We start from the raw sequence: 27518 nt of genomic DNA, 5'->3' as shown, positions 1-27518 counted from the left end.
AGATTTCGTGCATTTTGTTTGTTTTTTGTGTGGCTTAATTCTTGTGAAAAGACACACATTTTTGCGCGACTTCATTCTGAGGAAAATACATTTTTGGGGGGCAAACTTCAGAACAATCTTTTGAAAGTTATTAGAGCAATGGTGTTCTTCTACACTGCCTTTTTTGTGTGTCCCACATTATTTATATAAAAATGTGTTAACAACCCAATATTGTTAATCAACCAGGTTGTCACAGAAATAATTATAATAGTAGCCTTACGAGTTTTTTATTTTATTACACCCAATACTGTTTTCTATGCCTGTTTTTGCTTAATACTTTGTGATACTGGTGCACTTGTAGACAGAAATGTCATTTTTTTATGTAGGCAACAGTAGACCTACACAATTTTATTCATAATGCATTTAATTCAAGGCTCCACTTTTTCATGTACATTACACAATTTGTTTCATAATGCATTTTATGAGGTTTTCCAGATTGGAGAAAAAAAAAGATTTTTATTAAATATTTTTGTGGTATCGATGAAGGTATTTTATTGGGGAATGGGGATCCATTTTTATGATGGGAAATTATTACACACAAACACTTACACACATATAAACACACTCACTTTGTTACTACTCATGTTATAGCCAACTCTTGACTTTTGTATGAATTATTTTTTATAAAATATTTGTATCTAGTAGTCATGTATTCATTGTCTTTAACTGGTTAAATGTTTGTAGTTTGCATGTTTCAGTAATGATTAACATGCTTATATTTTGCATTTTTATACATATTCTGTATTTCCCCTGAAGAAAGCAATAATTAATCAACACACTACTGTAAATAAATGGACACTAGCTGTTATAAAATGGAAATTGCTCTCCGGAAATAAATTGTGAGAAATGCTCAGTCTGAAGCCATTCGACTGTGGATTTCACAGCCCTATAATAATGACACAAGTTATATCAGCTTAAAAACGGTTTATTTACAACCTATGGGTATAATATGTTGAGAATAATGGAATAGGAGAGTCTGAAATTAATTAAATACCCTAACCCTACGCTATGTTCAATGTCAGCAGCAATTTCCAGTGAGAAATGCTCAGTCTGAAGTCATTGGGCTGTGGGTTTCACAGCCCTATAATAATGATGCAAGTTATTAGCAGCTTTAAAAGGGGTATAACATGTTGGGCAAAGGGGTATAAGAGAGTCTGACATATAACCCCTAACTTGAGTTCAGTCTTCGCCAAAGAGAACCAAGAGGGGCCTAGCTTCGTCCTTCATGACTGGGAAAGGCCTCAATTCTAGGTCGTACAAAATCCTACAGCTATCTCATTAGATCAGAACAGGATGGATCAACAGTGATATTACTGGTTTGCATCCTAAAAAAAGGATAGTTGTGTTTTTCTGCATAACACACTAACATTACTTGTCTACCTATATGATGTGGATCATTGTCAGGTTATTTGATATTTATACCATGGGTGGGTCTAATCCTGAATGCTGATTGGTTAAAACCGCATTCCAGCCGGTGTCTATTCCACAAGTTACCACCGGCTAAATCTATGATGTTAAAATTACCATTTACTCTGACTGCACAATCCACGCTTCTCATTAGCCCAGCCAAGCAATTTATAAACTTGATCTCCACTATAAAAAGCATCTAGACTTTCTCACATTTCCTTTACACTAACATTTCGTTTTCAAAAGATGAGATTTGTATAAACATTTCTGTCAGTCTCTCCGACATTGCAACATTGTTTCAATATTCAAATTCGATCTCTAGCTGTCCCATAGTAATGAACGTGTTGGGAGTCGGGACGAGACAGACAGGCAGCGTTTCTCAGCCAGTCAAAATCATGAATCAGATGGCATAATGTTTTGGATATATACAAAGAAATGAAATGTCAATTGAAAAAAGGTAAAAACAAAACAAAGTGCAGCTAGTTTGCAGTCTTTCCAGCTTCAGTTTGAAGTGATTGTGTTGGCTAGCTCCTCTGAACAAGTGCCCTATGCCATTTTCTATGCTATGCGATATCACGCCTCATTAGCTCATTGTTATGGATGCATCCAAATAAATGTCACTAGAAAACAGCTTAAACAAATGCAAATGCAGCTACTTTGCTGTTATTCTAGCTGCATGTGACTGTAAGTTAGCTGTAGTTGGCTAGCTAGCAAGCAAGGGATAAGAAAGTTGCCAGCCAGTATGGCAATGGACCATTTAGAACGAACGACTGGGTCGCGCCCATAGATACAGAACAAAAAGACTGAACGACTGGGTCGCGTCTCTGGCAACTGAACCAATAGAACGAATGACCAGCCGGCTTGGGTAGCAACCCTAGATTTGTGTTGGGACTATATCTTGTGGAAGGATGAAATAGTATGAATACATTTATTAAAATAAGGTTTTTAATGAAAATATGTCAATCATTATTTGAATATGTTGGTAACCCTGTCACACCCTGATCTGTTTCACCTGTCTTTGTGCTTGTCTCCACCTCCCTCCAGGTGTCGCCCATCTTCCCCATTATCCCCAGTGTATTTATACCTGTGTTTTCTGTTTGTCTGTTGCCAGTTCGTTTTATTTCGTCAAGCCTACCAGCGTTTTTCCCATGCTCCTGTCTTTCTCTAGTTCCTGTTTTCCCGGTTTTGACCATTCTGACTGCCCTGACCCTGAGCCTGCCTGCCGTTCTGTACCTTGTCACACCAACCTGGATTACTGACCTCTGCCTGCCCTGACCCCGAGCCTGCCATTCAGTACTTTTCGGACTCTACTCTGGATTACTGACTTCTGCCTGCCCTTGACCTGACGTTTGCCTTCCCCCCTGTTTTTGTAATAAACTTTTGTTACTTTGAAACTGTCTGCATCTGGGTCTTCTCCTGAGCCTTGACACACCCGTTGTATAAAAATGATAATGCCCTCGAAAGCCGGTGTTTGGAGGATATATATGCACGGTTGGGCTGTTATGGTGACCGTATTACTGCCACACCGGTGGTCACGAGTCATGAAGGCAGTCAAATTCCACATGACCATTTAGTTACGGTAACTAGTCTTCTCCAAGCTCTGATGCTGCTGATGTGTAGCCTACCAACCTTGCTAACTGCCTGGTACTCAGCACTCTATTGTCCCTCTCATCACTCTGACATCGATGCAAATGTAATCAAAAATCTAATCAAACACTTCACGAGAGCCCATGAGCTCATGTTGCGCAGCATTTCTATAGGCTATGCAATTGCGTGAGAAAACATAGTGATGGCCTCTATTAAAAAGAGGTGGATCCCATCAGCTTTCTTAGGATAGGCATACTATATTTATTTCTCAACATTCCTAACATTAAGCACATTTCCTCTCTTTACAACATGAGTATAGCCCACCTGTCTGTTATGGAAATCCTCTTCGGGATCGGATCCCGCTAACGGGATCAAATTCGACAACATCCAGTGAAATTGGAGCGCACCAAATTCAAATTACAAAATCGTAATATTAAACATTCATGAACATACAAGTGTCTTACATCATTTAAAAGCTTAACTTCTTGTTAATCCAACCGCTTTGTCAGATTTCAAAAAGGCTTTATGGCGAAAGCATACCATGCGATTATCTGAGGACAGCGCCCCACATCAAAATACTTTTTCAACCAGCACAGACTTGAAAAAAATCACAAATAGCGATAAAATAAATCACTTACCTTTGAAGATCTTCCTCTGTTTGAAATCCCAAGGGTCCCAGCTACACAATGAATGTTCGTTTTGTTCGATAAAGTCCTTCTTTATATCCAAAAAAGTCTGTTTAGTTGGCGCTATTGATTTCAGTAATCCACTCCTTCAACATGCATACAAAGGAATCCAAAAAGCTACCGGTAAACTTCATCCAATCAAGTCAAACAATGTTTCTAATCAATCCTCAGGTACCCTAATGTGTAAATAAATGATAATATTTCAGACAGAAAGAACGGTGTTCAATAGAAAAGGAAAATAACAAAGAGCCCGCCCTAATTCACGCGCGCCAAAAGCCTACCTTTCCAGATGAGAACGCCTTGGATAAACTACAACTACTTGTTCATTTTTCAAGAAACAAGCCTGAAACCCTGTATGAAGACTTTTGACATCTAGTGGAAGCCATAGGAACTGCAGTTTGGGAGCTATTTTTTTGTATATCCCATAGGCTTGCATTGAAAAGACTTAATTTCCGGATGGATTTTCCTCCGGTTTTTGCCTCCCATATCAGTTCTGTTACACTCACAGACATTATTTTAACAATTTTAGAAACTTCAGAGTGTTTTCTATCCAATGCTACCAATATGCATATCCTAGCTTCTGGGCCTGAGTAACAGGCAGTTTACTTTGGGCACGTCAGTCAGCCGGAAATTCAGGATACTGCCCCTTAGCCTTAAGAAGATTTATGGAAATGAACTATGGGAAAAGCGTCCTCCATTTGCTATTTACGTGCATAGATGAAATGTATTTTTTTCACTTGCCCCTGTTTCGAGACAGGTGCATGATAATTGTCTATTCCTAAATCAAAACAAATTTCACACATATTATTTAGTATATGTAAAGACAAGATTAAATCAAGAATAGTCTGATGGGTAACAATATTAGCCTATCACTTTTGAATGATATATTATCACTTGTGAATGATGCCCAGCATAAGGCAAGAAACAATGCATTCCTTTTTTTGCAGACCTTTTCCAAATCATATTCACACACCTCATGTAGCCTAGCACATAGGGCTATATGTTTAGATTTTTTTATTGGATTTTTGGTTTGTATCACAAATAAAGTGGCCAAATAACTTCTTAAAATTAAGCACATTAATCCGCTTTACAACGGGTGTAGAACATAACTGGTATACATACGCAGAACATGAGTTTCAAGTTTGGGGAAGATCAGTGTTGACCTGTTTTGAGCCCCACCTGTTTAGCTAAAAAATAAAATAAAACAATATATATTTTTTGTGTGTGCCTGTTTTGCATGTTATTTTGACATTAATACGTGTCACATATCAGTTTGCAAACAATGTAAAAATAAATCATTGAGTTAATAAAGCCGCATCTCTTTTTTGCTTTCTTGAGTAAGGCAGCTCCAAAATGCAGGTGTTTCAGCTGGGGCAGTCAGCTGAAAATATGGAGCGTAGGGTTTGGTAATGTTCTTTAGTTGTGCCGTGATTGGCTCAGTGTTCTGTCACTCATGGGGACACAACGTCACTGCAAAATCTACAAGTAGAGCTTGGAAATTCAGTTAAAATGACAAATCATGTTATATCTACCGTAGCTTTGAATGGACTGATCATGTCAACATCATACTTTCAAAATCTTAGCTAGCAAGCTAGCAGTCATCATCATGAATCAAGTCGACAATCTACTGGCAAATCCTTGTCATATGAAGAGAAATTATAGATAAAACGTATCGGTGCTCATCGGCCATTGGACATAAACATTACACAACAACTTGGAAATCGCAAATTCAACAATGAGTGGTTTGGAAGGAATCAGTGGCTAGCAATCACTAGCCTGCTATTCAGTGGAGTGGGTGTGTGGTCCAAGTCTGGGTTCAATATATAACATTCAATATGATGGGCCAGAAAAGGTTCAATACATTAGCCATGCTGTCAATCCAGCATGACTTCTGCTGTGTTCAAGGCAACTGGAAACTCAAATTAGCAAATTAGCTCCGACTGAATTCCAACTCGGAATTCCAAGTCGGGAACTCGGGCCTCTTTTTAGAGCTCAATCATTGATATCATGATTGAATCTTGTTTTTTTTGTCTTGAAAGCACCACAAATCCAGAAAATGCCAGAGTTTGACGACAAAGTTTGATGCCAAACTTTGCCGAAGAAGAACCACCGCACCACCTTCATGTTCAAGTGAGCACAACAACGTGAGTCCAAAAATGTCTTGTATGCTGCTGCATAAATTATGTAGTATGCCAGGGAGATATATATACTGTAGCTAAGAAAGTAATGCTAAGTGTATTTTGTGTACTAAACTGTTAGTTGCCCATGTGCCTCACCCTAATAATTTGGTCCCTTTCCACCTCCTGACTTAGCCTACTGTTTTGGCTTGGTGGTGCACATGTAGCCTGTTTTAGTCATGATATTGTTAGAGCTTCATTGTCTGCTTATATGTACCCTTTATTTATTCACGGTTCTGACTTGGTGTACAGGGCGAACACTGTAAGAACGGCCCATGTTCTGAATTCTGTCGCTGTACATTTCAAAAGTGCTGAACAAATGACTACATCCATCCTAGCTCGCTCATTAATGTCTCAATCGAAATTACAGATTGCCTCTTATCCGGACGTTGTCACCTTATGCCATAGTTTGTACATCTCAATTGTCAGTTGAAACCACATTTATTTAAGCAAGTCTGCCATATCAGCTGTGTTTTTTAAAAGGCAGTAAATGAGGCTGAATGAAATGTTTCGCTGCCAGACAAGGCTCCGCTAATAGCCAGGTGTAGCAGTGATAAGTGTTGGGATTCGTTCCTTGTTCCTTGTTAATCATTGGCTCATTGGTGAAATTAGCATTCTGACAATATCTTTAATTAAATCATTCAAAAACCTTTATTAATGCAATTGCAGACAGAAGTTGACAACATAGCACGCATGTTTCCGAGTAAGTTCTGCAAAATAGAAAAGGTCCCAAGTTATTTTATTAAACCCGAAGTCCAGCCCTAGTGATGTCACTGCATACGTCATTACCTTCTACTCATCAGACCAAACCCATGCATACACAGCTATACAAACTTGCAAGAGAGATACAATAGTTCCAGTGTTTTCTAAGGGCTAAGCAGTAAATGTCCACTCCCCAAGTTGATTTATTGTGGAATGTCTGACTTGTAACACGGGTCGTCTAAAGGGGACCAAGGCGCAGCGTGTAGAGTGCTCATATTTACTTTATTAATGAAACACGTAGCAAAAACAACAAAACGATCACCAACAGTTCCGTCAGGTAACACATACAAAACAGAAAACAACTACCAACACCCACACATGAAAAACAGGCTGCCTAAGTATGGCTTCCAATCAGAGACAACGATAGACAGCTACCTCTGATTGGAAACCATACCTGGCCAAAACATAGAAAACAAAAACATAAAAATAGAAATCTAGAAAACCCCACATAGAAACAGAAAACCAAAACCACCCAAAACACCCACCTGTCACGCCCTGACCACTCTACTATGGAAAATGACCTCTTACAAGGGTCAGGACGTGACATGACTAGTCTCTTATCTCTTACACTCCCCTGCAGAGTTCTGTCTCAGTCACACATTTCTCAGACCGTTTCTTTAAAAGAGGCAGAGAGACTAGAAAACAACTGTGGAACAATATTAAACCTCTATAATGAATATATATATTGTTAATCTGTAGTCTAGGACCCTATAAATGTAAGGAGGGAGGTCTTATAACCCCTCCCCTTCTATTAATACAACATAAGCATTATCAATTATTATAATACATTAAACATTTGGTACATCCCCTATAATGACCCCTAGGTGAACCCCTGACATAAAGATTCACTCCATTGTGCTGAAAAGAAAGTTCTGCTGTTGGGACAGCTTTATGTAGGCCCTAACAATTTGTGGGCACCGTTTGTAACCGTCACAGTGCAATTAATGTATTGTTTAGTGTCGTGTTGTGTTGTGTAGTGGCTTTGCTGGCATGCATCTAAAAAAGTTTTAGAGTTTGCCCCACCAACATTTAAAAGCTTAAATCGCCACTGGGGAAGATATTTTCACCATAAAAGGCTCCTTTATAATAAAATAATTACATGCTTAATCACATTTGCGGTCACTTTTGATGATGGTGTTTTCCCTCTAATGGACATTGTGCACATTGTTACCTTAGTCTTCCCTGTGGCTCAGTTGGTAGAGCGTGGTGTGTGCAACGCCAGGGTTGTGGGTTTGATTCCCACGGGGGGCCAGTACAAAAGAAAAAAAAAGAACAAATAAATGCATGGTATGAAATGTATGCATTCACTACTGTAAGTCGCTCTGGATAAGAGTGTCTGCTAAATGACTCAAATGTATAATGTAAAAAAATAGCCTGATAGTTTATCAACTTTATAAGCTAAATATTCTGATCTGTTGCGTTATGCTAGTGGTTGTATTAATTTGGGATCTAACACATCCCACAACTGTCCCAGACTATGTTCGGAATATTTCTTCCTCGAATAGAATAAGTCAACTTTTGAATATGGGGGACAGTAGATTGACATAGGCTAGTGCTTTTGCTGTTCATTAGGCCTACTGATCTTATTGGCTGACCAAAAGTAAATGTGGACAGTTCTTACAATATCTTCGGAAAAGAACTCGAGCAGTTGCGTCCCGGATGTGTCTGTCTTCACTTGTAGCCTGTGAGAAAGACCCGATCACGTGACGGGAGAGGTGCTTCGAAGCACGCAGCATGCAGCCAGGAGAAGGGAATTATAGTTATTATATTCAGCCTATGGGCACAACGGCCACTGGCTGCAAAAGGCATGGATTTTTTTAGGGGGCAGTGCGGCCACACAAAGGGGATGCCGGTGTGACATTTAAGGCATTATCAAGTGCTTGTCAAATTGTGAATGAGAGACTCATGAAGTGTGTACAGCCTGCGCAAATAAAGCAGAGCTCATGCCGTTCATGCAACTTTTTCATGCAAATCATCATTAGAGTCGCATCATGCAGACTTAGAATGTATTAAAAATCTATAGCCCGATGTTTTGTATCACAACTAAAGTTTCATAATAACTCTAAATTAAGCATATAAGAGTACCTGTTTCTTTGTTAACCACTCAACACAGAATAGCTGCATGTGCGCACCCCCTGAAATCATTTGAAGAAAATATATTTCCTATTTTATTCAGCTTTGTTAAATTGTATTGTTCATACTATAAAATAATATCAAATAATGCTGCGGAATTCTAAGCAAATCTGTCTGCTAAATGAACTAGTGTAGCCCACAGCCATATGGCATAGCCAGATCAGGACCTATCATACGGACAATTCAGAGTATGCTATTCCGTTCTTTTGAAGTAGACTACATTTTCTTCGTATAATGTTTCTTTAGACCTGTCTAAAATAAATATTGTGACAGTGTAGGCTATATTACATAGATTGATTAGACTTTTTAAAATGTAGATGTTCCAAAGGTCTGCATCAGTGGCTTGTAGGTGATGTGTGGAAGCCAGGAGATGCTAAATGTGTTTATGTTAATTAACGGTCAATTACTGTGAGACCTGCAGTTATTTGCTTGACAATCACCGGCTGACAAAATTGTGACCGCCACAGCCCTACACCCAAGTACTTCTCTGCAATGGTCACCTACACTCATCAAAACCCATATCTGTTTCTGCCTATGCCAACAGCCTGGGAGGATGGGACACCACCCCTCAACAAACCCTGTAACCCTGTCAAATCTCATATACCCAAATACTTCTCTGCAGCTGCCACCACAACATCTATTTTCTGTGGTTAACTTTCAATTTCTGTGGTACAGTTGAAAACCCTTGCTATGAATGCTAAGAAGCCAACCTTACTGAAGCATAACTCACTCATTACCCTATCCCTTTGTACTGGCACAAATCTACTACTCACTGGGATCCTCTCAGGATCCATCACCCTTGACCCATCCTCCACACTAATCTGCCTCTCTCGCACCGGACACTTACGATCCCCAGCATCATGTGCACCCCTACAATTGACACACACAACTTTATCCACCGAAACTACACAATCCTCTGTCGCATGCCCTCCAGCACACTTCCCACATCTTGGAATCTCCCACTTACACACTTCTGCAAAATGACCAGAATTTTTGCATCTGAAACAGTGCAGTGGATTCTGCACAAAAGCTCTAACAGGATAACTAATATATCCTAACATGACTTTGAGACTGACTCAAAACTCAAAAGGACTGACAATTACTTTTTCACCACGCTCCCCACCTGGTCTGCATCGCACCAAATGGGATGCATCACAAAGACCAGGAATTTTCAACTTCAATTGTTCCACCTTCACACTTAACGCTACCCCAGAAATCACTCCTTTCTATGGTGCCTTATTCCTAAGAGCAAAACAAGAAACAGATATTGACCCAAGTTGCATGACACAAAGTGCCTTCTTCCTCTGGCCAGAAGTAACACACACAAATATCACAAGTCCACTGCAGGTTACCTTCACTGATTCAACTGCACACAACTCCTTTCTCACCCACCCTGAAACCACAAATGGATCAACCAAAAGGCAAGCGTCCGAAAAGGCAGGCTGAGTGACAACTCTTTGAAACGCCTATGTCAAGCAACTTGGATTCAGTGAGCAGCAATGCAGTGAAATCATCTCAAACAACATTGAAATTGCATCAAAGATATATATTATTTATATACACATCTCCCATTTGGCATGCCTCTTGTGATGCGCTGACGAACTTTGGGACTGGTAGGGACATCTCTTCTCCTTGTATCTGTCAGGTGAAGGTCAGGTTTGGCAACGTACAAAAGGAAAGTTGTTACATTTTTTTCTTTCTCAGCTTGATTTCATTAAAACAAACTTTAATGAATAAAAAATGTAAAGAAGTAAAGAAAAAATTATAAAATAGAGGAGGAGGGATTGGGTAAAGCATACAAACCCAGTTTAGGGTAAAGGTTTAGGTTTAATAAGGCAGGGTTCCCAAACTCGGTCCTCTGGACCCCAAATAATCAACTAATCATCAAGCTTTGATAATTTGAATCAGCTGTGTAGTGTTAGGGCAAAAACCAAAACTTGCACGCCTTGGGGTACCGAGGACCGACTTTGAGAAACGCTAGTTTAAAGGGAAGTGTTGGAAATAGGATACGGATCTAGTTTAGGGTAAGGGGTCTTAGGTTCAGGGTAAATAACTTTATTAAAAATAGAAAGTAGGGAATGAAAACCTGTTCTTCAGAATACTATGGGGGGAGTGGTGGTTTGTGATTTTTGAGCGGTGGGATGAATGGTCGTGGTTATTGCTGATGTTGTTTGGGATGAATGGCTGTGGTTACTTGTTTCAAGACATTAAGTTAAATATGTATTTGCATGTTATTAAAAAAAGTGATGCCTCATTATGATGTAGCAGTGGCTGATGTTAGTTCATAAATGTACTATACTTTTATATAATACATTCTAATTAAATTATATCAATAAAAAAAGAGAGAAATTACAAAAACATGAAGTTAAAAAAATCCACCATATAGTAACCTAAACATTATACTGAAACATTACATTACACTATCAATATTGAACTGTCAAATTATTCAGATGAGTGATGTGGTGCCAACCATTGGCTGGCTTGGATCAGAAAAATAGCCCTAGAGAAGACAATTTTAATAAGAAAAAGAGCGATGTATTCACAGAAGCCCAATTCTCAAGGGATGAAAGCAGTGTTTTGTGGAGGCAGGGGGTTCTGTTGAAACCCTGTTCCCATATCGTCTCCCTCAGGACCCTTTGGGTAGATCACAGTCTGTAGAAACAACACAGTACATAATAGGACAGATATGTCCCAAATGGCACCCTATTCCCTATACTTAGTGCTCTATCTTTAACCAAAGCCCGCACCCTATACCCTAAGTAGTGCACTATATAGTGATTAAGATGCCGTTTCGGTTGCAGACTATGATAGAAATTATACAGTAGAGAGATGTTAACAAAAAAGCTACAGTACACATGCTCAGTATTTACAATTTAAACTGATTACTTACTAGGTTGAGCCTGTAGAGTGTCAATATTGCATGATCATCACATCCTTGTTATTATATCATTTTTAAGTTTTAAGTTATATCTATTCGTTTTTCAATGTTTATTTTTAATTCAGTTCAGTTTCAGTTCGTTTTCAGACCTTTATTGTTCGTTTTTATTTAGTTTAAGTGATATATATACATATAACTATAACTATATATATAGTTATATATATATAGTTCTATATTATTTATTTGTATTTGTTTTGTTACCTGCTAACAGTGAAATGCTTATTTACAGGGCATTCCCAACAATGCAGAGAAAAAAATAATAAAATCAGGAATAAATACACAATGAGTAACGATAACATGGCTATATACACGGGTACCAGTACAGAGTTGATGTGCAGGGTTACGAGGTAATTGAGGTAGATATGTGCACATAGGTAGGGGTAAAGTGACTAGGCAACACGATAGATAATAATCAATATCAGCAGCGTATGTGATGAGTCAAAAGAGTTTGTGCAAAAGGGGGTCAATGCAGATAGCCCAGGTAGCTTTTTGGTTAACTATTTAGCAGTCTTATGGCTTGGGAGTTGATGCCGTTCAGGGTCCTGTTGGTTCCAGACCTGGTGCATTCAAACCGCAGTAACAGAGAAAACAGTTTATGAGTTGGGTGGCTGCAGTCTGGATTATGTTTAGGGCCTTCTTCTACCACCGCCTGGTATAGAGGTCCTGGACTGCCAGGTCACTGACCTACTTCTTATAGGCTGTTTCATTGTTGTTGGTGATCAGGCCTACCACCGTTGTGTCGTCAGCAAACTTGATGATGGTGTTGGAGTCGTGTGTGGCCATGCAGTTGTGGGTGAAAAGTGAGTACAGGAGGGGACTAAGCACACAACCCTGAGGGGCCCCCGTGTTGAGAGTAAGCGTGGCAGTTCCCTACCCTCACCACCTGGGGCGGCCCGTCTGGAAGTTCAGGATCCAGTTGCAGAGGGTGGTGTTCAGTCCCAGGGACCTGAGCTTAGTGATGAGCTTGGAGTGCACTATGGTGTTGAACGCTGAGCTATAGTGAATGAACAAATCTATTTTTATTTGTCACATGCACGGAATACAACTGTACACCGTGAAATGCTTGCTTACGAGCCCTTCCCAATGATGCAGAGTTTAAAAATTACAATAAAAAATATAACAAATACACAATAATGGAGTTAGATACAGGGAGTACCAGTAACAGATAAATGTGGAGAGGTATGTACAGTTGAAGTTGGAAGTTGCATACACGTAGGTTGGAGTCATTAAAACTCATTTTTCAAACACTCCACAAATTTCTTGTTAACAAACTATAGTTTTGGCAAGTCGGTTAGCACATCTACTTTGTGCATGACACACGCAAAATGGCTTAAGGATAACAAAGTCAAGGTATTGGAGTGGCTATCACAAAGCCCTGAACTCAATCCCATTGAAAATCTGTGGGCAGAACTGAAAAAGCGTGTGCGAGCAAGGATGCCTAGGAACCTGACTCAGTTACACCAGCTCTGTCAGGAGGAATGGGCCAAAATTCACTCAACTTATTGTAGGAAGCTTGTGGAAGGCTACCCGAAACGTTTGACCCAAGTTAAACAATTTAAAGGCAATGCTACCAAATACTAATTACATTTACATTACATTACATTTAAGTCATTTAGCAGACGCTCTTATCCAGAGCGACTTACAAAATGAGTGTATGTATACTTCTGACCCACTGGGAATGATGAAATAAATAAAAGCTGAAATAAATCATTCTCTCTGCTATTATTCTGACATTTCACATTCCTAAAATAAAGTGGTGATCCTAACTGACCAAATCTACAAATTATATGCATATTCTCGTTTCTGGGCAAGAGTAGTAACCAGTTTAAATTGGGTACGTTTTATATCCGGCCGTGCAAATACTGCCCCCTTGCCCCTAGACATGAAGGCGATTCAATGCAGAAAATGTCAAGAACTTCGAAAGTTTCTTCAAGTGCAGTCGAAAACCATCAGGCGCTATGATGAAACTGTCTCTTATGAGGACCGCCACAGGAAAGATAGACCTAAAGTTACCTCTGCTGCAGAGGATAAGTTTATTAGAGTTAACTGCATCTCAAATTGCAGCCCAAATAAATGCTTCACAGAGTTCAAGTAACTGACACATCTCAACATCAATTGTTCAGAGGAGACTGCGTGAATCAGGCCTTCATGGTCGAATTTCTGCAAAGAAACCACTATTAAAGGACATCAATAATAAGAAGAGACTTGCTTGGGCCAAGAAACAAGAGCAATGGACATTAGACCGGTGGAAATCTGTCCTTTGATCTATTTGAGATTTTTGGTTCCAACTGCTGTGTCTTTATGAGACGCAGAGTAGGTGAACGGATGAATTCCGCATGTGCGGTTCCCACCATGAAGCATGGAGGAGTAGGTGTGATGGTGCTTTGCTGGTTCACGGTCTGTGATTTATTTGTAATTCAAGGCACACTTAACCAGCATGGCTACCACAGCATTGTGCAGCGATACACTATCCCATCTGGTTTGTGCTTAGTGGGACTATCATTTGTTTTTCAACAGGACAATGACCCAAAACACACAGCTGTGTAAGGGCTATTTAACCAAGAAGGAGAGTGATGGAGTGCTGCATCAGATGACCTAGCCTCCACAATCACCCGACCTCAACCCAATTGAGATGATTTGGGATCAGTTGGACCGCAGAGTGAAAGAAAAGAAGCCAACAAGTGCTCAGAATATGTGGGAACTCCTTCAAGACTGTTGGAAAAGCTTTCCAGGTTAAGCTGGTTGAGAGAATGCCAAGAGTGTGCAAAGCTGTCATCAAGGCAAGGGGTGGCTAATTCAAAGAATCTAAAATCTAAAATGTATTTGGATTTTTTAAACACTTTTTTGGTTACTACATGATTCCATGTGTGTTATTTCATAGTTTTGATGTCTTCACTATTTAGAAAATAGTACAAATAATGAAAAATCCTTGAATGAGTAGGTGTGTCCAAACTTTTGACTGGTACTGTAGGTGTTCCTCTTGTCCAGGTGGGAGAGGGCAGTGTGGAGTCCAATAGAGATTACGTCATCTGGGGATCTGTTGGGGCGGTATGCGAATTGGAGTGGGTCCAGTGTGTCTGGGATAATGGTGTTGATGTGAGCCTTGACCAGCCTTTCAATGCATTTCATGGCTACATATATGAATGCTAAGGGGCAATAGTCATTTAGACAGGTTAGTTTGGACTTCTTGGGCACAGGGACTATGGTGGTCTGCTTGGAACATGTATGTATTACATACTGGGTCAGGGAGAGGTTGAAAATGTCATTCAAGACAGTTGCCAGCCGGTCAGCTCATGCTCTGAGTATGTGTCCTGGTAATCCGTCTGTGAATCCTTGAATGTTTGAATGTTAACCTGTTTAAAAGGCCTTACTCACATCGGCCATGGAGAGCGAGATCACACAGTCATCCGGAATAGCCGGTCATGCATGGCTCAGTGTTGCTTGCCTTGAAGCGAGCACAGAAGGCATTTAGCTCATCTGGTAGGCTTGCGTCACTGGGCAGCTTGCGACCGGGTTTCGTTTTGTAGTCCATGATAGTTTGCAAGCCCTGCCACATCTGACAAGCGTCAGAGCCGACGTAGTAGGATTTGATCTTAGTCTTGTATTGACATTTTGCCTGTTTGATGGCTCTTCAGAGGTGGTAGCGGGATTTCTTATTAGTGTCCCGCTCCTTGAAAGTGGTAACCATAGCCTTTAGCTCAGTGTGGATGTTGCCTGTAATCTATGGCTTCTGGTTGGGATATGTACATCAAATCTAAATCAAATCAAACTGTATTTGTCACATGCGCCGAAGACAACAGGTGTAGGTATACCTTAATGTGAAATGCTTACTTACAAGCCCTTAACCAACAACGCAGTTCAAGAAACAGAGTTAAGAAAATATTTTCTAAATAAACTAAAGTAAAAAATCAAATAATAAGTAACACAATAAAATACAGAGTCTAGGTTGGTGTAGGTTGGTCAAGGTAATTTGTACATGTAGGTGGGGGTAAAGTGTCAGTGTAAATAAGGGGGGGGTGTCAGTGTAAATAATTGTTCAGCAGTCTTATTGCTTGGGGGTAGAAGCTATTAAGGAGCCTTTTGGATCTAGACTTGGCGCTCTGGTGCCGCTTGTCATGCAATAGCAGAGAGAACAGTCTATGATTTGGGTGACTGGAGTCTTTGACAATTTTTTGGGTTTTCCTCTGACACTGCCTAGTATATACAGTGGGGAGAACAAGTATTTGATACACTGCCAAAAGGAGGGGGTGGAGTGTCAATGTAAATAGTCCGGTGGCCATTTGATTAATTGTTAACAGGTCTTATGGCTTTGGGGTCTGGAGAAGGTCTGTATGGAGGAGTGGGCCAAAATCCCTGCTGCAGTGTGTGCAAACCTGGTCAAGAACTACAGGTAACCTATGATCTCTGTAATTGCAAACAAAGGTTTCTGTACCAAATATTAAGTTCTGCTTTTCTGATGTATCAAATACTTATGTCATGCAATAAAATGCAAATTAATTACTTAAAAATCATACAATGTGATTTTCTGGATTTTCTCTCACAGTTGAAGTGTACCTATGATAAAAATTACAGACCTCTACATGCTTTGTAAGTAGAAAAACCTGCAAAATCGGCAGTGTATCAAATACTTGTTCTCCCCACTGTAGATCCATACATACAGTGCATCGACGACAACGAATCCCGGAACATATTCCAGTCTGTGCTAGCAAAACAGTCTTTTAGCTTAGCATCCGCTTCATCTGACCACTTTCGTATTAAGTTCATCACTGGTACTTCCTTTTGAGTTTTTGCTTGTCAGCAAGAATGAGGAGGACAGAGTTATGGTCAGATTTGCCAAAGGGAGGGCGAGGGAGAGCTTTGTATGTAATTCTGTGTGTGGAATAAAGGTGATCAAGAGTTTTGTCCCCTCTAGTTGCACAGGTGACATGCTGGTAAAAATAAGGTAAATCTGATTTCAGTTTCCCTGCGTTAAAGTCATTTTCTTGTTTTCTATACAGGTCATTGAGTGTGGTCTTAGTGCCAACATCGTTTGTGGCTGTAAATCACTGGAGGCTGCTGAGGGGAAGATGGCTCATAATAATGGAGCAAATGGAATGGCATCAAACACCTGGAAACCATGTGTTTGATGTATTTGATACCATTCTACTGATTCCGCTCCAGTCATTACCACAAGACCGTTCTCCCCAATTAAGGTGCCACCAACCTCCTATGTGGTAAACAGACAGCTACGAAAGAAATAGATGAAAACTCTCTTGGTAAATAGTGTGGTCTGTAGCTTATCATGAGGTATTCTAACTCAGGTGAGCAAAAACTCAAGACTTCCTTAACATTAGAGATCGCGCACCAGCGGGAGTTAACAAAGAGACACACCCCTCCCCCTTAGTTTAACCCGAGGTTGCCGTTCGTTCTAAATGATACATGGAAAAACCAGCAAGATGTATCTTATCCATGCCTTTGTTCAGCCACCTCTCTGTGAAACATAGAATATTACAGTTCTTCATGTCCCGTTGATAGGATAGTCTTGTGTTCTAATGATTGTACATTCGCCAATAGAACAGGGGTTAGGGGCGGTTTATTTGCTTGCCAACATAGTCTCATCAGGATGCCGGCTCATTTGCCTCTTTTAAATCCCAGGGATTAGGGTCTGGTCCGGAGAAAGCAGAACTGCCGACTTGTTGAAGTAGAAATTGTCATCCAAATCGAAGTTAGTGATCGCTGTTCTGATGTCCTGAAGCTGTTGTCGGTCATAGGAAATTATGACGGAGACATTATGTACAAAAATAGTTACCATCAGCGTAAAAAAAACCCACACAAAATAGCAGAATTGGTCAGGAGTCGGCTATCCACTGCAGTGCCATCTGGTACCCAGAAAGCATGGTCATAGACAAGTCATAGACTATTTTCTCTGCTACGGCAAGCGGTACTGGAGCGCCAAGTCTAGGACCAAAAGGCTCCTTAACAGCTTCTACCCCAAAGCCATAAGACCTGTTAACAATTAATCAAATGGTCACCGGACTATTTACATTGACACTCCACCCCCTCCTTTTGTTTTGTACACTGCTGCTACTCACTGTTTATTATCTATGCATAGTGACTTCACCCCTACCTACACGTACAAATTACCTCAACTAACCTGTACCCCCACACATTGACTCGGTACCGGTACCCCATGTATATAGCCTCGTTATTGTTATTTTATGGTGTTACTTTTTATTATTTTTTACTTTAGTTTATTTGGTAAATATTTTCTTAACTCTTCTTGAACTGCACTGTTGATTAAGGGCTTGCAAGTAAGGTCTACACTTGTTGTATTCGGCGCATGTGACAAATAAAGTTTGATTTGGCAGCCATTTGGGTTGGATAGTTATTGTGTGTTTTTTGGGATGTCACTTCTTGCAACTGACGGGCAGTAAAACATAAGGTGATGGGTTTGGTTAGCCGTTCTCATGACCCCAATGCTATACATTGGAGTCATTCCACGTCCCTTTTTGTTGAAGAAATTGACCAACACACCCATGACTGTATTTGTTAGTGACAGAGATGTGTATGTTGGAATCGTTCATTTTCACTCCTGTGGCCTTTACCAAGTGAGTTCCTATACAAATGTTATCATTAGAATTAAACTGAATAAAAACACATTATAAATCTCATAAGGCCTTATTTTCAGTGGCCTGAAACACATGGCTTAAAGGCCACATCAGGCCTGCAAGTAAGATTGCAAAATTCCATTTACATTAACAAAATTCCCAGATCCTGGTTGAAGGATTTCCAGGAATCTTACAACCGAGATTTCTGGAAAAACTGCAACCCTACCTGCTAATCACATTATGCTGACTTGCAATGTGATGTGTAATTCTTAACGGAATCCAGCCAGAGTTATGCTATCCACCAGTTTAACGTTTGAATCACCCCCAACCTGAATTCATAATGACTACCAGGGTTAGGAACAGTGTGAGGAGACAACCTAAGCCATTTAATAAACTAGAACAACCATTTCAGTTATGGGAGCAAAAAAATCTAACTAAATGATTGGATTAGTTTAGAAAAATGTATGTAATTTATCTTTGTGTAGCATAAGTTAAAGCAATTAATCACTCAATGTACATGCATTGGGGTGGCAGGTTGCTTTGATTAGCAGATGGTGCCATTTGACTGTTGTTAAGGTGTTGGAAAAGTGTTCTATACAATGATGTATATAAACCCTGGATTACTGGTGCTATGTATTGGCCATTGAGAGCTTTCACACCACCGAACAGTGGTATTGGCACTCCCCATTAGGAGCAGTCCTCCATATGAATGAATGGAATTATACAGTATTTCAATTAAATGTTTCAAGGACAAAATTACACATATTTGTGTTGTTGTAGGGGGGGACAGTAACATTAGTACTCTCTAAAAAAATATTTGAAGGAAAATGTTTTTTATATATTTACAAATGTTTATTTTTAGCTCACATAATATAATTATGAAAGTATGCATTAAGGTGTCTGTAATATAATAAACGTGTCAAAAACGAATGTAGACATTAATAAATGTATTTCTGTAGCTTCCAAAATCTTTTTTTTACATTGGAGCAGGAGTGCCAAGATGGCTGTGCCCGGTGGCTTCAATACAGGGCCCCCTATCAGTCAACCAGGGGTTATACACACCATTGGTTCTATCGCTTCTAACTACGTCGACGATTTTAATGAGCTGATATGGAATTTCAGCTGGATATACTGTAATCACGACCACCTGGTGAGTTTAGCATAGAGCTAAATGTACCAGGTTATGTGATGGGAACAGCTAACATGTAGCCTTTGATCACGTGCAACTACGTCAATGATTTTATTTGGCCGATGCTTAAACTTAAACTAAACATTTTCGAATATTCGCAAGTACAGCCCCACAGAATTTTACACAGTGACCAACGTTTTGATTACACATTTTTAAATGAAAGTTTTTGCAGTGGAAGTTTTTTAAAATTACTCCAGAAACTCAGTTACTAGGACACTGTTGAGATATTCTAAATTTTAATTTGAGATAATGAGCAGCCTATTTTATATGGCAACCCTGCAATTCAACCTCCAAATATGTCATACCTCGTAGTTGTTCTGAGGAGGGAAAGGTGCGTTGCTTGGAGTCATGCTGCCATGAGGTACCGGTATTTGATTCCCATTGACGAACACTTGCTAAAAGACAGACATGTACATTTTAAGTCCATTTATATAAATTGCTTATCAAATATGCAGGTGTCATGACTGCTCGGAGCTCTTACAGTTGCAGAACAAACACTATATAGACAAAAGTATGTGGACACCCCTTCAAATGAGTTGATTCAGCTATTTCAGACACACCCGTTGCTGACAGGTGTATAAAATCGAGCACACTGTCATGCAATCTCCATAGACAAACATTGGCAGTAGAATGGCCTTACTGAAGAGCTCAGTGACTTTCAGCGTGGCACGGTCATAGGATGCCACCTTCCCATCAGTTAATCTCATTTCTGCCCTGGTCAACTGTAAGTGCTGCTATTGTGAATTATACAACGGGCTAAATCTATGCTGTTAAAATGCCTATTTACTCTGTTCCATCTGACTGTGCAATCCACTGTCTCATCAGCCCAGCCAAGCAATTTATAAACTTGATCTCCACAATAAAAAGCATCTAGACATTATCTCACAAAGACCACTCCTTCAAACAGAATCCTTCCAGATCCTTGAGATCCTTAGTCTGCATTTATGGACTGCCCTATTCAATTCAACCCACATGTTTTCAATGGATTTTAAGTCCGGAGACAGAGATAGACATTGCAAAATGTTGATTTTGTGGCCAATTAACCATTTCTTTGTTTTTATATTTATTCTCGGTAATACCAATTACCCCACCGAAGACATTGTTTAAAAAAGTATACTCGCCATGACAGAATTTATATGGGTAAATAAAACACATAGAATAAAAAGGAAAGTTTGACATCTTCCAAAGTCTGAGGGTGGTTTTAACCTTCCAGACTTGGAATTGTATTAACTCGCCACACAAGGCTTTTACTTGTAACATATTGTTAAGTGCACTAAAGAAGAACAATGGGTACATATTGAAGTTGTTCATGCTAATCCTCAGGATCTTTTCACAAGTCTATTTTCAAACGATAAAGAAGAACATGAACAATTTTATAGTTAAGAACACTATAACAATATTGAAGAAAATGAAATGCTGTCACGTCCTGACCATAGCAAGCTGTTATTTTCTATGGTAGAGTAGGTCAGGGCGTGACATGGGGTTTTCTAGTTTAGTTTTTCTATGTTGTTATGTTCTAGTTTTGTATTTCTATGTTGGGTTTTGTTTGGGATGATCTCCAATTAGAGGCAGCTGGTCCTCGTTGTCTCTAATTGGAGATCATACTTAAGTAGGGGTTTTTCCCACCTGGGTTTGTGGGAGATTGTCTTTGAGTTAGTGTATGTTTCACCTCTGCGTCACGGTTTGTTGTTTTGTTATTCAGTTTATTTATATGTATTGCATAGTTCACAGTTCAATAAAAATGTGGAATGATAATCATGCTGCACTTTGGTCCGCTTCTCCTTACGACAACCGTGACAGAATCTCCCACCGCCATATGACCAAGCAATGGACCAGTGGACTTTTGAGGAGATAAGGAGGAGTATATCCAGGGCTTTGGAGGAATTAGGGGCAGGAGAAAAGTGCCTCCCATGGGAACAGGTGGAGGCAGCGAGAGCACGGCAACGAGGGAAGCACGAGAGGCAGCCCCCAAAAACATTTTGGGGGGAGGCACACGGGGAGATTGGCAGAGTCAGGTTGGAGACCTGAGCCAACTCCTCATGCTTACCGTGAGGTGTGTGTCACCAGTCTGGCGCCACCTGTGCCAGCCCCACGCATCAGGTCTCTAGTGCGCCTGCCCAGTCCGGTGTGTCCTGTTCCTGCTCCTCGCACTCGCCCTGAGGTGCATGTTACCAGTCTGGCGCCACCTGTGCCACCCCCACGCATCAGGCATCCAGTGTGCCTTCCCAGTCCAGAGCTTCCGGCGACAGTTCCCAGTCTAGAGCTTCCGGCGACGTCCCCTAGTCCGGAACCTCCAGCAACGTTCCTCAGATCGGTGAGACCTGTTCCGGCTTCACGTAAGAAGCCTCCAGTGATGATCCATGGTCCGGAGCCTGTAGGGATAATCCATGGCAAGAAGCCTGTAGGGATGATCCATGGCCCGGAGCCTGTAGGGATGATCCATGGCACAAAGCCTCCAGTGGTGATCCATGGCACGGAGCCTGCAGTAATGATCCATGGCATGGAGCCTGCAGCGACGGTCCCCAGCCTGGAGCCTCCTGAGACGGCCCGCAGCCCGGAGCCTCCTGAGACGGCCCGCAGCCCGGAGCCTCCTGAGACGGCCCGCAGCCCGGAGCCTCCTGAGACGGCCCGCAGCCCGGAGCCTCCTGAGACGGCCCGCAGCCCGGAGCCTCCTGAGACGGCCCGCAACCCGGAGCCTCCAGCGGCGGCCTGCAGTACAGAACCTCCGGCGACGATCCAGGGTCAGGTGACACAAAAGCAGAGGGATCAGCGGGCGGAGCGGGGGTACGCCCCGAACCGGAGCCGCCTCCTCTGCTGGAGGATCCGCGGGCTGAGAAGGTTCTGAGTACTGCACCAGAGCTGCCATAGACATTTGTTCACCCTCCCTTACCCTCCCTTTTTTTTTGTGTGTGTGTTGGTGCGTTCGGAGTCCGCACCTTTGGGGGGGGGGTACTGTCACGTCCTGACCATAGAAAGCTGTTATTTTCTATGGTAGAGTAGGTCAGGGCGTGATGGGGGGGTTTCTAGTTTAGTTTTTCTAGTTTAGTTTTTCTATGTTATGTTCTAGTTTTGTATTTCTATGTTGGGTTTTGTTTGGGATGATCTCCAATTAGAGGCAGCTGGTCCTCGTTGTCTCTAATTGGAGATCATACTTAAGTAGGGGTTTTTCCCACCTGGGTTTGTGGGAGATTGTCTTTGAGTTAGTGTATGTTTCACATCTGCGTCACGGTTTGTTGTTTTGTTATTCAGTTTATTTATATGTATTGCATAGTTTCACAGTTCAATAAAAATGTGGAACGACAATCACGCTGCACTTTGGTCCGCTTCTCCTTACGACAACCGTGACAGAATGCATACTAAAAGAACCAATATCACTCCATAAAAACACAACCCTATGGAACAATCCTTGGATAGCTTTTCAGAGTTCACTGATAAATTGGCCCCATAGAAAACTAAAGGCATAAGAAATAAAATGATTTCCATTACAGAATTAAAAAGCAATTTTAGACTGACTAATGTAGACATTTTCAAATACACGCAATTGAAAAGTTCTATACACCAAATTTCTATCTGAAATCTTTTGGACATCAAAGAAATGTTGAGGGAATCCTATCTGACTCAGAAAAGGATACACATAGAGAATGATAGGTAATATAAAACGTTTAGATCAAGATTTAAAAAGAACTGATATTGACACAAGATGAAGGGAGTGTTGGAACATAACTAATCAGCACATCCACCAGTGCTGCTGTGAACCGCATCACAAGAGACATGCTAAACGGAAGACCTATCATTTTTTTAAATCTTTGATGCGATTTCAATGTTTGAGTTGCTTTGTGTGCCACCAAATTTGCTTGAGATGATTTTACTGCAACACTGCTCACTGAATCCAAGTTGCTTGACATAGGGGTTTCAAAGAGCTGTCAGTCAAGGCGAGCTCAAGAATATAAGCTCCCTCTCACTCAGCCTGTCTTTTCAAACTTCCTGGCAGTTACCATGAGATAAAAAGTAATTTTAAGAATGACTGTTCAGGACCTTTAAGTGTACAACTAGCAAGGACTCAATAATTCATGTCTTCTGGGAGTGCTATAAAGTCAAAACGTTATAGATGGAGTTAGAAAGTTGGCAGCCAGAAGTTTTACAATGTAAGTTTACTTTTAATCTATCTATATGCATATTTCAAGACATGTCATATGAGGTTGTGGTGAAATACTCAATGGGGTGGACCATACTTTTCTCTTCAACGATTCTGAAAAACTTCTCATAAACTGGTACTGTACATCTTTCGTTCATGCTGGGAAAAGAGAGAGTTGCTCCCAAGAATCAGAAATTCTTCCTAGGTTTGAGCTCACGGCCGCTGTGTTGGCAGAAAATTGTCATGGCAAATTGTCATAACAAAAGTAAGAACCGTGAGCTCTCCCACCGAACACCTGTGCCTTTATATATCACCTGGTGTGTTTACCACCACCATGTGTCTGCCCCCTAGTGGTCGGGAGTGTAATTGCCAAAATAATACCATAATATAAGATACACCCAAATTGGCTCCTACACTGGCTAAAGTTCATGATGCTATTGACCTTAACAAGGGGCCCAGGACCAGTGGAAGAAAATTAACCCCATAACGTCAAAGATTCACCACTATATTTTACGGTAGATATGGGGTTATTTTCTGTGCATTCTCATTTCGATGCCAAACCCACCACTGGTGTGCATGGCCAAAGCTATTTTCAAAGGACATCAATGATCTGGAAGGATTCTGTACAGAGGAATGGTCTAAGATCCCTCCCAATGTGGTCTCCAAATCATAAAACATTTTAGAAAAAGTGTCAGTGCTGTTATCCTTGCACAGTGAGGTATTGAAAACAGGGGTGTCATTAATTGTGACCCATACAATGTAGCTCAGTATTGAATGATTTATTTTATACAGTCATTTTTGCTCATTTTTATCAAGGGTGTCAATAATTTCAGACCACACTGTATGCGGAGCTAGATTTCTGTTTAAATCTTGTACCACATTTTGACAGAAATCTATGTCCATAGACTCACCTCAGGGGTGGAACGGCAGCACTGGCAGACAGCTCTGCAGGCGAATGACGAGACACAGATGGACACTATAAACTCCAGCATGGAGAAAACAACCAAAACACCAGAAATTCCCTGGGACCTGACCTATAGACAGAGAGGAACAGGAAACAGCAGTTAACTAGACTACACTGCCATTTTGGAGCAATTATGTACAATTAAACTTTGACTCCCGTTTCAGCGTGGGCTAACAAGAAGTATAAATTAACTCAATAGCATCTAATTCACTATTACTTGCATGTTGGAGATGTCACATATATGCTACAAATGGTGTATAATTTAAACGAATAAAAAACATTCAACAGTATGTACAAAAGTCTTGAAATACGATTATAGATGATAAATACCCCTATACCGATTTACAAATATGTCCTGACCAAAGGAATAAGCATTTGGTATGTACCCAATACTGTTGACAGACATAGGATGGAGGGTAGTATGGAGGATAGTCTGGATAGTCACAGTAGTAGTTATAAAAGATGATCCCAGCACTGTCTAAAGAATGCAGAATGGTGCCAGTAAGAGCAGTAACCGTGGCGACAACATTCATTCCAAGGGAGCCTTTTACCTAAGGGACAGAGAGCAGAAAGAGGACATGGGGATGAATGATACAATATAGAATACAGTGTGTTGACAATCATTATTACATGTCTTTATTAAAGGTGCAATCTGCAGTTGCTGAATCGCCAGTGCCCACCCCACTGCTTGTGATGTGGGAGGAAAACAAGCAGGTTGAACGAAAAAATTAGGGCCTAAGTAGATTCTGTTTTGAAATAGAGTGGAACTTTATAAATCAAAAGCCTAAACTTTATTGAGGAAAAAATAGTTGACACTGACCAGACATGTGTTCAATCTGTTGTCAGCAGCAACAGTTAGAGAGCCTGCAATGACATACTGAGAAGGAACAAGGAAGGTATTAAACAAGAGTGCGTCCCAAATGGCATCCTATTCTCTACACGGTACACTACAAAAGTAGTGCACTATATAGTGAGTAGGGTACCATGTGGGACAAACATATTTCTACAGTATGACCAAAGTTCAAATTCAAGTTTAATTACTCCCACATAGAAGTCAATACAAACTGAGTGTATAAATGGCATAGGCCTAGCCAAATACATATACAGTGATAAAAGTCATTAGTTAAGTAATTCGTTATAAAGCATTACCTTAAATTAAAGATTTTATATTTTTTTCATTTTTTTACATTTGTTTTTAATGCATTTCTTTTCAAATTGTGACATGATTCAATTATTAGGATGTTTTGTTTGCATCAAGAAAGACAGGAAATATAGGGTAGGATTGTTAGACAGAACAGTTCACTCACAATGATAGATCCCCAGACAAATATTCCGCTAATTACTCTACTTGTGGTCCTGTAGCCATCACGATTCCTGTCAACAGCATCATCAAACCAACCATGATCTGTACGGTCTGTGAGAGAAAAACAAAGTACAAAGCAGAAAATTCATTTTTCTCTTCTTCCAATACATTCAACCAAAATTGTCTTTTTTTTTTAAATGTCAAAATCATTTTCAAATGATGTAAAACAGAAATTCTTACCCCCAGCGCTTTTGGTTGCCCTGCCCGGAAACTTCCCGGCACTGAGGAAACCGTCTGTCCCAAACAGTGAGGGGCAGAAGCGACCCTCACAACCCCCATCCCGTTCCCAGTGGGGTGTACATGGGTGATGACCACCACCCCGTTAGTGGTGGTTGTTACAGAGCTGGACATCTTCACAGAGGAGAGACGGATGTTTGTAGTACAGTAAGAGGTGATACGGCTGGTCAGTGGTGTGTTGTTGAGCCTCATGTAAAGTTTATACTCTACCTGGGACTTCCAGATAATAATTTACTTGGGACTGTCATGCATAATAGGTGTGTCTGCCACTCATTAGACTTTGAACTCTCCCCATTAAATATTTATTTTACTTCACCTTTATTTAACCAGGTAGGCAAGTTGAGAACAAGTTCTCATTTACAATTGCGACCTGGCCAAGATAAAGCAAAGAAGTGTGACACATACAACAACACAGAGTTACACATTGAAATATGGGTGGGCGGTAGGCTGTTTGTCTTTGTGGTTGCTGTATCATCTGTTTACTTGAATTATTTCGTCATTGTTGAGCGACATTTAGTTCCTTCTGTATTATCATAACTTCCCATCATGGGCTTGAAGTTGTTTGCCTTCAGAACACAGGCTATACAAGAAACTCATACACTTCCATGAAAGTGTGTATAAGTTTCTCTTTCATGTTACATAGCATGGAAGTGTATACATTTCTTTTGTTTCTGTGCTGTAGAGGCAACCATCTTTAAGGTGTGGTATAATAAAGTAATTTAATTTAACCAAAGACTTTTCCCCTCTGTGGGGAGACATCCTGAATTAAAGAAGAAGTAGGTGAAATAACCAGAATAACTATTTATTAGTGAATGTTGAATTATTGGTAAGTGGATGTTAGATAAGCATGACAAACAGAAAAGAGCTTAGTAAAGTGTATATACTGTAAATGTTGAGATATCATGTAAACATAAGCTCTTCATGTCTACTCCTGCACCCCTCTCTTCCTCTCCTCATCTTCTCGCCTCCCTCTTCCTCTCCTCATCTCTCTTCCTCTCCTCATCGTACTTCCTATTCTCCCCTCTCATCCTCTCCTCCTGTCTATGCCTCTCCTTCTCTCTTTTCCAAGATTATTATAGTTATTAGTTTTTAATTCTATTCATTTTTTGATTTTTCTTTGAAAATCAGTTTAGTTTCAGTTTGCCTTTAGAGTTTCTATAAATGTTTTGTTTGATAAAAACATTACTATTTCAATTTATGTTATTTAGTTTCAGTTTAGTTTTAGCAGTAGCAGTGCATGGGTAAAATCACTGGGGAAGCCAAGCACATGCCCCCCCAACTACACCTTTGTTTTATTACAAAACCAGTATACAT

General features: G+C 40.4%; 1 pseudogene; it reads right to left on the bottom strand.

The window, feature by feature from the left end:
* Positions 1 to 6523: 6523 nt before the first annotated feature.
* LOC106607434 (membrane-spanning 4-domains subfamily A member 4A-like) lies at positions 6524 to 27159 on the bottom strand (annotated as a pseudogene).
* Between the last annotated feature and the right edge of the window lie 359 nt (positions 27160 to 27518).

This window comes from Salmo salar, chromosome ssa06, assembly GCF_905237065.1.
Source record: "Salmo salar chromosome ssa06, Ssal_v3.1, whole genome shotgun sequence".
Classification (NCBI taxonomy): Eukaryota; Metazoa; Chordata; class Actinopteri; order Salmoniformes; family Salmonidae; genus Salmo; species Salmo salar.
The sequence above is the reverse complement of the archived record's forward strand: the minus strand, read 5'-3'. Positions and strand labels throughout refer to the sequence as shown.